This window comes from Meleagris gallopavo, chromosome 8, assembly GCF_000146605.3.
Source record: "Meleagris gallopavo isolate NT-WF06-2002-E0010 breed Aviagen turkey brand Nicholas breeding stock chromosome 8, Turkey_5.1, whole genome shotgun sequence".
NCBI classification, from domain to species: Eukaryota; Metazoa; Chordata; class Aves; order Galliformes; family Phasianidae; genus Meleagris; species Meleagris gallopavo.
The window spans coordinates 18,782,650-18,791,914 of NC_015018.2; the positions used below are offsets into that span (position 1 = coordinate 18,782,650).

General features: G+C 40.8%; 1 protein-coding gene across 6 annotated transcripts in view; it reads right to left on the reverse strand.

Annotated features, from left to right (window-relative positions):
• SLC16A12 (solute carrier family 16 member 12) overlaps positions 1-9,265 on the reverse strand; it is a 29,204-nt gene that overhangs the window by 13,663 nt on the left and 6,276 nt on the right. Inside the window, exons 3-4 of one of the 6 annotated variants that reach the window (XM_031554441.1) lie at positions 3,220-3,351; positions 1,480-1,568 (exon numbers count right to left, since the gene is read on the reverse strand). The exons of 3 other annotated variants lie outside the window; for them this stretch is intronic. The gene's annotated coding sequence lies outside the window, so the exon portion shown is untranslated. Of the gene's footprint in view, positions 1-1,479; positions 1,569-3,219; positions 3,352-4,442; positions 4,590-9,265 lie in introns of those variants that run through there. 2 more of the 6 variants (XM_010714494.3, XM_031554440.1) reach the window with 2 other exon arrangements.

Consider the following 9,265-nt stretch of genomic DNA (forward strand, 5'->3'; position numbering starts at 1 on the left):
CTGAGCCTGAGAAACTCATGCCAGCCTATGTCTGAGCACCCAGCTGCACTCCCACAGCAGGTTCATTTGCACAGAGGAATTTGAACTCTGTTTTTCTTGTGAACAGCAATGTACACAGCTCTCAAAGGCACTCTGAGAACATTTGTGCAGACAAATTTTATGAAGTACAAAGCAGCCTAAGCACAGCTGGAGAAAATCCATTAGTGCTTAGAGCGAAAGTAAGGGTCTATTGGTTACAGTTACCCTGTTCACCTAGCTCCAGATCACTTCTAGTATTTTCCTCCACTTGGCCTATTTGCATAGCTCCCTAGGATAGATCTACTGTATTTCTTACTTGTCTTTAAGATTGCATCAAACATTAATTAGTTGTAGGTCTTTGATACATTTATTCATGTTTATCTCTTGCTCTCATTTTCTTTTTCCCTTCCCTCAACAGCTGCATTTTTAATAAAAAACACAACTATGATTTAAGAAAAACAAACATGGCACAGAATGAGCAGTGAGGGGTGGGAACGTTTTAGAACATTAAAATGCAAGAGAATGGAAAGAAACACCATACACATTCAGTGACAGTGGGCAATGAGACACTTAAAGTTTAGTATCTCTTGTGCTTTGAGAGAGTTCATTTCTTCAGCATGCCTTGCATGGTCATGGATGGCCTCATCTGTAACTGTGTAGATCTGCTGTAGAGAAATGGCTTTACCCCAGCAGCAGATGAAAGGAAAGACAAAACAAGGAAATAGCCCTCTCTATGCCACCACCTTGTCCCCGGTTTCTCACCAGGGTCAGACCTCCCTTCCCCACTGAACACCCACAGGCATGCTTGCCCCTTAATCCATCTCATACATGACACCAAATACAGCAGAGCACATTCAAATAGGATACAGGAGATGGTGATAGACGCAAAAGAGCCTGTCAGCTGGGTGGTCTACAAAACAGCACTTCTACAACCTCCTTTTGCTTTTTTAACCCCTCACAATTGCACACCATGGTAGGCACCTCAGTCAAGCGGTTTGGCAGCTAGCTAAATTCCAAGGTGTTCTTACATTTAGGGGAAGTAAATGCTCTCTAATTCTGTGCAGCTTTTGGCATTTATAGGTTATTTCTAATCAGGTATATTTTTCCCAAAGCAGAGCTGTCCCATTCTGCTCCCAGGGTCAGCTATTTAACTGAAAAAGAACAGCTTATTTTGACTTCTGCTGAGAGTATTTATCAAGAACTGCAGGATTATGACTTCCTGTTTCAAAGTGACCCCAGAGGTTCCTTCCAAGTCTATGCTCCTAAATAAAAATACCTCATTGAGCATCTCAAGGCTGCAGCTCTGTATCCTCAGCTTTCCCCTCTGCTTAAAGGTGGCTTAAAGATGACAAAACTTTGTGCTTTCCTAACACCAGCAGAATGTTCCACTGAAATCCTCCTTGTGTGAACCAGAAATCTTGAGGATTATGGGGTACATATGTAAGCAGAGTACACAGTCACCTTCTCAGTACATCTCCACCAACTCAGTGCCTCTCCAGCAGTTCAATAAATGGTTATCATCCACCTGAAACTTCACTTCAGGAATTGTACTAGAAACAAATTAAACAAATAAATAAATAAACAAACCATATTTCTAATTGCTGTCACAGCATTAAGACAAGAAGCTTACCATAGCAGATTGTCCTATGTGTTTGTCCAGTTTTGGATGCGTAGTGTATCTGAATCAATCTGGATACTCTGCACATATGTAACCCTTTATGCTTCTTATGGAAGGGTTTCCCTGTGACACCAGATAAGACACCAGACTAATAGCCTATTTGTATTCTGATAGTGCTTTGGGACTTCTAATCAGGAAGTGGGGGTCACGGTGCTAGGCATCACACCAACATTTAATAAAGCTTGCTATCCAAGATGTCTCAGGATAGAGAAGACGAAATGTGAGAGAGCATAGTTTATGGACTGCCATCCCTCAGGATGCTGAGCAGCAGATATTGTTCATTTGCTTGAGTTTGCGCCTGTGGAGAAAACAGATAACTGTTGAAGAGGACAGACTGACTGGAGCATAGATGTGGGGCCTGGAAAGCAGTATGGAAAGTAAAGTGATGTTACAAAAAGCAAGTCAAGGAGGGAGGTACTGAGGAAGTGCATAGCTGAGTAGGACAGTGCAAACAAGGGGCAGGAGCTGAGAAATGTACTTTTTATACAAGAGTGAAGATACTCAGAGCTGAAACACAAAAGAGATGGCAAAAGTAAAGGCTGCAGAAGGACACAAGAGCCCATTAGTCACTGCCTTGCTGAGTGGCCCAATGCTGACAATGCTAGGAGAGGAAGAGCCATGCTGCCACCCACCACCAGTGCTTCGCAGCTCTGAGTTGTTCACGTGTGCAATTTGCAAGAAATTGCTAAACCAAATGGTGCATCCAGAGCTCTACCAGAAATACTTACTGTCTGCTGGGCCAGGAGTATATGGGGGAGCATAAGATAACGTCAGAACTCTCTGATGCTAATTATTTTTTTATTATGTTAATGTATCATTTACAGAGACTAAACATTTTGTCAAACATTTCTCATTTGTAGTTTAAGTAGGCGATGCTCCAATCACTTTCTGAATCATTGCTATTAGTTTGAGAACTGAGAAATGCACTAATCTGGATCAGGAACTTAATAATATACCATTATATCCTTAAACAAATATTAACATATGACCATAACTGTTTGGAAATGCTGAAAAGATTTTTTATTTAGATTTCTTCAGCTGGCCTTTTTCCTGAAGCTGCTATAGTAGTTTTTCCACGTTCAGGAAAATTTTACTCCCAGATAATACCATCACAAAGCTGCCATGAAACATGTGGAATGGGACAGTTTTTGCAGACTGTCAAGCAGTCTGTTTGGGGAAATTATTGCTCTTGCCTTCTTTTACTGTCACTGCACGCTGCATTCCACACTTAGGGAAGAGGGATCCAAAATTGCTCAGATGAATAACATTTGCACTGATAGTTCTCAAGATGTCAATTGCACAGAATTGCTTTCTAATGAGAAGGCCGATGAGCATTTTAGAAAACAAATTCTGCACCTACAGAACAAGTTATCCAGAAGATTGCCTTTATTTACCTGATGTTCCAGGGCTGCTGTTAGCAGCAATTCATTTTATTTTCCTTCCATATGCAGGATCTGTTTGCAGAAACTAATCGGGCATGAAAAGGCAAGGCAGGCTATTTCCCTTCACTCACACAAGCTTACCTTTCAAAAGAAACCAATTAGGATACTTAATGCCATATGTGCTCTTCTACTGGACAACACACGCCATATGATACCAAACTGCCACCAGGATCATTATTTTTCTTGGAAGGCTTACAGCTGAAACCATGAGCCCTGTAAAATTATGATAGTTTTATTTTAATCTCAAAGTCACTATTGTTTTGTTTGTTTGTTTTACTTCTAATAAGGATAGTATACAAGTACTGTATTTGTCATATTGCACTACTATAATCTACAGCAGTAATAGAAGAAAGTCTTTAACTAAGGGAAATATATGTGTTATATACAGATACATATTTTGATAGGCTAATTCCAACTAACCTTAAACCACCTAAATGTGAGAGTAGTATAATATACAATACAAACAGTGTGTAAATGAGTCAAATACATACATTGCAAGATAGGTAGCCAAGCAACACATACCCAGTTTTATTCAAAGTGTTGAACACACTGAACGGATGGCTTTTGGAAGCACAAAAGACAAGCCTATGCCAAGCTTCAGCCTCACAGAAACATCTTTCTGCTCAGCTTCACAGTTGGGGCAACCTACAACAGGTCTTTTCCAACCTGAGCAACTCTATGATTCTATGATTCAAATTAACAAACCCAAACCTCTCCTTAAATGCTAGAATTTAGATCTCGAAAAGAATTGCCAGGATCAGTGATATTCCCATTTACTTTATATTAGCTGTCACGTCTTGCCAATCTTATTCCTGCCTAAAAATGTCCTCTGCAATACAAGAATTTTCCTCCTTTGGTCATATGTAATATCAGCATCTGATATGATAAAGGCAGATATGTTTACTACTGAGCCTTTATGCATTTTACTAGCAGATAAAATGATTCATATGTGAATTAGTTTAGCTGAGAGCAATCATATTATTTTGATAAGATTATCAGGAAACCCTAGACTTCCTAACCAGCCCGAAGGTAGCCAAGACCTTATCTATCACAAGGATAAAATCACAGCACGTGCCTTCCCTGCACTCTAGGCGTTCTAAGAAAGAGTGGGAAACTTCTGAAAATGACAACACAGAAGCTGCCAAGGAAACATCAAACGCTACAGTGAAAGACAAAGGAACAGATGGAGGTCAAGAAAAAAATGATACTTTGTTAGCTATGAAAAGTAAATCTCTCTCTGACCAGGAAGAACATGACTGACTGCACGCACATTGTAGAAACATTGAAAAAACCCATCTACTCACCAGTAACAGATTGCCTTCGTGAAATCAAATCCTCTGAAAGTTAACAAACAACTGACACGTCTTGAGCAGATCAGCACATTCTTCATGCTCAGTCTTCCATTCAGCCTCACCAAGCTGCATTTCAACTAGATCCAGAAACTTCTTTTAGCTCTTAGGAAATCTTTAAAGCTTCAAGAAAAGTGCCTCTGACGAGTGCATATTGGTGCAGCTGCTCGATTACATCATTTGCAGGAAAGACCAGCAAGAACTTTCCATGCTACTTAAGGGTGTACTTCTAATTACCACAGCCCAGATCTACAGCTTCCAAATTTTGTGTCAATGAACACCTCTTTCTTCATAGAGAAAACTGAGTTTTTTGGTAAGTTTAACACAAGAAACCAATCTGCCCTGTTAGAAATGTTTTATTTTTGCTTTCCAGATTTCCAGCCATTTAAAAATTCCTTTCTATTACTTCTCTGGTGTTCCTGTACAGCTCCTCAGCTTGTATCCCCTCAACTCCATACACACACTGAACTGTCAGCAAGCAGAATATCAGAGCAAGTTTTTTCACAAACAGTTCCACGTTCACATTCAAGGAACTCAGGGAGACGTAACTGAATAGAATGCTTGAAAAAATAGCCAACCACAAGAGGTAAGAGATTGGCTTAAGTCTTAAAGAGACCAAGGACAAGAAAGGCCTCTGCAAAAAAAACAGGGGGCCTCTGGCAGAAAATCCGACCCGTAAGCAGCAAGGGCTGAAGTACTACAGAAGTGAACACTGAGCTGCATGAGGAAGAATGAGACAGTAGGAAAACAGAAAACCAGTTTCACCAGATTGTATTATGCTTTTCTTTTTTCTTCAACGGCTACACTGGAAAGGCACAGATGGCTCTAGAAGAGGAAAAGAGTGACTATGGAGCAGCAAGACACACATTAGGGAGTTATCTTGCATTTAGACAGCAATGATAAGAGATAGAGATACCATAAACGGCAAAACTTTAAAGAACTTAAAAAGGGGGGAGAAGAAAGAGACTGATGCTATCTACAAAACAAAAAACTAGGAATGTCTCTAACAACCAGTCACAAAAGAAATGATAAAAAGGCTTTATTTCTTCCCATTAAACTCAGTCCTCTCCATTGGAGCAGCAGAGCATTTACAACCACATGACCAGCTCAGCCTGCCCAATGTCCTGTAAAACACACAAACACTCCTATCAGCAGACTCACAAATGGAAACACTTCAGAAGCAGACTGTGCAGGCTCTGCCACTTAGCGTGACCCCACAAACCAACTATGGGCAATTTATCACAACATTCTGAACTGTTACTCAGAAACCACTACATTAGGAAGTATACAAGACCAAACACCTGGCTAAGAAATGCAAGAAAACTCTGCAGAAATAAGGATTGGCCCCGAACTGGTACTGTACTGCTACAGCAGTTGTGAAGAACGAAAAAAAAAAAACAAAACCCAAACCACCCAACAATCCTGGATCTTCTATCTCAGTTTCCTTCCTGACGTCACTGGTTCACTGGTCAAGGAGCCATCATGAAGAAATGCACATGCTAGCTGTTCAGATGGGATAGTCACACACATACCATTTGTCACCATGTGTGACAACTTAGGAACCCAAAAGACAAGAGATTTCAAAGAAGGACTCTATAATTATCCTCTTATCTTGTTGTCCTAACCAATCTCGTAATCGTCTCTCAACTAGATCCCATTATCAATAATCCTTTCAGAGACATTGGTTTCACTTTAAACAGCTTATCACAAGTAATATCAAAATAAAAATACGAATGATCAGACAGTAAGAATTACCTTCAACATTTTTTTAAAATTCTTGATACATAGAGAGTGATATTCCTTAAAACATCTTCCAGATGAAATTAGGAGAAAAGAAAAAGAACAGAGTACACTGTTGGTTTTTTGTTTGTTTTTGTTTTGTTTTCTGTTTGGTTTTTTTCGAGAGCTATTTACAATAGAAATTCACCCCATCTAAGGAATCCACAATTATGAGATCCTCAGATTACTTAAATTGCAGTTTCTGAATTAGCTGAAAGAGTAACCTGCGGTATTTCAAAGAACCGTTGTTACAGGGAAATGTTGGTTTACCCCTAAGTTCATTGACACCGCAATAATGAAAGATAACCTTGAACTCGCATCAAAAACAGTAAAAAAAATTTAAGGGAAAATGATTAATATTTTAAATTTGCTGAGAAATATCTCAGCTGAGCTAAGCTTCCTTTATCAGTAAAGTAACACCAGTATATTGAAATATGTTGCCAGCAATTTCTGCCTACAAACCTGCTTTCTGAAGGAAGCTCTGTTCAGCCTGCATCCTTCAAACCCTGCACTGTTACATCATGCTCCCCTTGTGCAGGCAATTCAGTTAGGGCAGGCTGTATTAGATAAACTCTAAGCAACTATAAGCTTTCAAATTCACCTAAAGAAAAAAAACTTTTTTTTTTTTTTTTCAAATCAGTCCACAAGTGTTAGCTGATTCACTTACTTCCATAAAACACTCTGCTTGCTTTCACACATCAGTTCGTACTGTCACCACCTTCACAGACTCTTCCATTCATTCTTTCCCCATCTATTTGTTAGCGTTTCGGTGCAAGCTGCATAGCCCTTTACTGCCAGGAGGCAGTGATATATTGCCAACACCATTTACTTGCTTGTTATATTCCCTAGGAGCAAAAGGCTAACATCAACTAAGATTCACAGAGTATGAGCTTTTCACACGTCTCCCAAAAGCTGCTTCCTCATCTAGTTATACAAGACAGCAAAGTTGCCCACTAAGAGCTCTGTGCAGAAACACCTCAGATGCCCACACAACAGATCTGATGTGAAGCATTTCACTCTCCCACCCTTCTGGCACACCAGCAATACCTGGAAGCTCACAGGGCATCTTACACAGGGGCTGCTTCTGTGCAGTGTACCTGACAAGCACCATTAAACCATGTAGGTTTCTTTTCTCGTAAGATTACTCTTTCCACAATTAAGTTCATTAAGAATAAACAAGCTGGATGAAACTGTTTTATTTATTCCCTTAAATTTGCTTTTCATCAGGCTAGACAAATGAACACTAACAGAAAGAACCACAAATGAGACCAAGGTGAAATGCTGGTTTCATGAACAGCAGCACATGATGTACCAGGTATGGAACAACTTACAGCACACCAAGTTACACATCCACCCTTGCACTGCCTTGCTGTGCTGTCCTACACACAGCTCCTCCAGGTGCCTCAGCAAACCCAAATGGGAGCTGCCCAAAGCTCCCTGTGCTGTGCTTCCTCTCTGCGCTGCTTATTTATTTTATAGTCACACATCAGTGTGCAAAAAATGAAAACCAAGTTTGATCAATTTAATCCTGTTCTGACTGCTGAGATTTTCACAGATTTAGGGCAGGCATCAGGTCCTTCAGTATATAATGAATTGCTTTAGACGAGGAAGAAGAACATACCAATTCCACACTCTCTAACAAAACCAGCTCTTATACAAAAAGCCCTAGATGTGCTAGAGCACAGCACTGACACCTCTCAAGCAGAGGAATTACCTGGCTGTTGTGTTCCATCATGAGAGGAAATGCTGCTGTTTTCAGCTCTTTCTGCCCAGCCCATTTCCATACCAACATTCTGTCTGCCCGCAGGAACACTTTTTCCAACCTCTCAAGTAAATGAGATGCAATTTTGCTCATCAGATTTGCTACTTCTGACATCATGCCATAGCCACGCCAAGGAACATTCAAGCTAATTAAATGCTGTTTCAGAACTTCAGTTATCAGAGAAAAACAGAATCAACAGAGGACTGTTAATAAATACATTTCTCAGATGCCTATTGCCTTTATCTAGAAAAACATTGTTGGTTTGTTAGGTGAAAGAGATCAGATAGCATGACTTCATTTGTTTGGTTGGAAGAAAGTGTAATTTAAGGGCAGAATTGTGTAAAAGCTGAGTGCCCAACAGATACAGTTAACAGGGAGAGAACCCCCCAGTACAGTAACATGCTGCAGCACTGGGCATGGCATGTGATCATGGTGAAAAAGAGATGGGCACAGATGGCCGCAGCCAAACAGAGTTCAGCCCTATCCCAGCAACTCCTAACTCAGTGCCAACAGCCACTGCGTTGCCTAAACCAGCTCAAAGCACCTCTGTCAGTGCGGACTGATGTTGTCAACCAGCTCAAGGATGGTTGACACGATGAAGGGACACGATGAAGAGGTATCTGCCTGCATCCACAAACTAAGTTAGTATGTTTCAGTGGTCCTCGAGAAGTTCTCAAAGCCAAAGAAGTTTAAGATGTGCATACAATGAACACAAAGACAGAATTTATTAAACATTGTCCCAGAAATATATGACTTGTTAAATAAGCCCCCAAAATGCTCCAGCCAGCAGGAAAACCATCTGGCTCATGCTGGACGTGCTATTTAAGAAGCTCAACAGCAGCACGGACTCCAAGAAACCCCCATAGAGGCAGAGGAAAGATCCCACTTTGCAGATTTGCATTTCGCATCTGGGAAATGTGAGTCATCACATCCACATTGGTACAAATCCAGAAACTGCAGGAAGGAAGGAAGGAAGCTTTGAATTGGGGGAGGGGGGGAGGGTGGAAGAGGGGGGAAACTGGTTTCCACATTGAACAAAGGGAGAGAGAAAGGTCAGCACTGTCCTGCTGGGGGCTGTGCGTGGGGAGTTACATTCCCAACTTCAAAGCTACCTCAGGTCCTGTGCAGAAAAGGGATGCAGGAGCAAGGCAGTGGCGAGCTGAAACATTCCACACTTTTGTACTCCAAACTCACCTACAGGGTTCTATGCAAGAGCTAAGAAACACCTTTTTTTTTT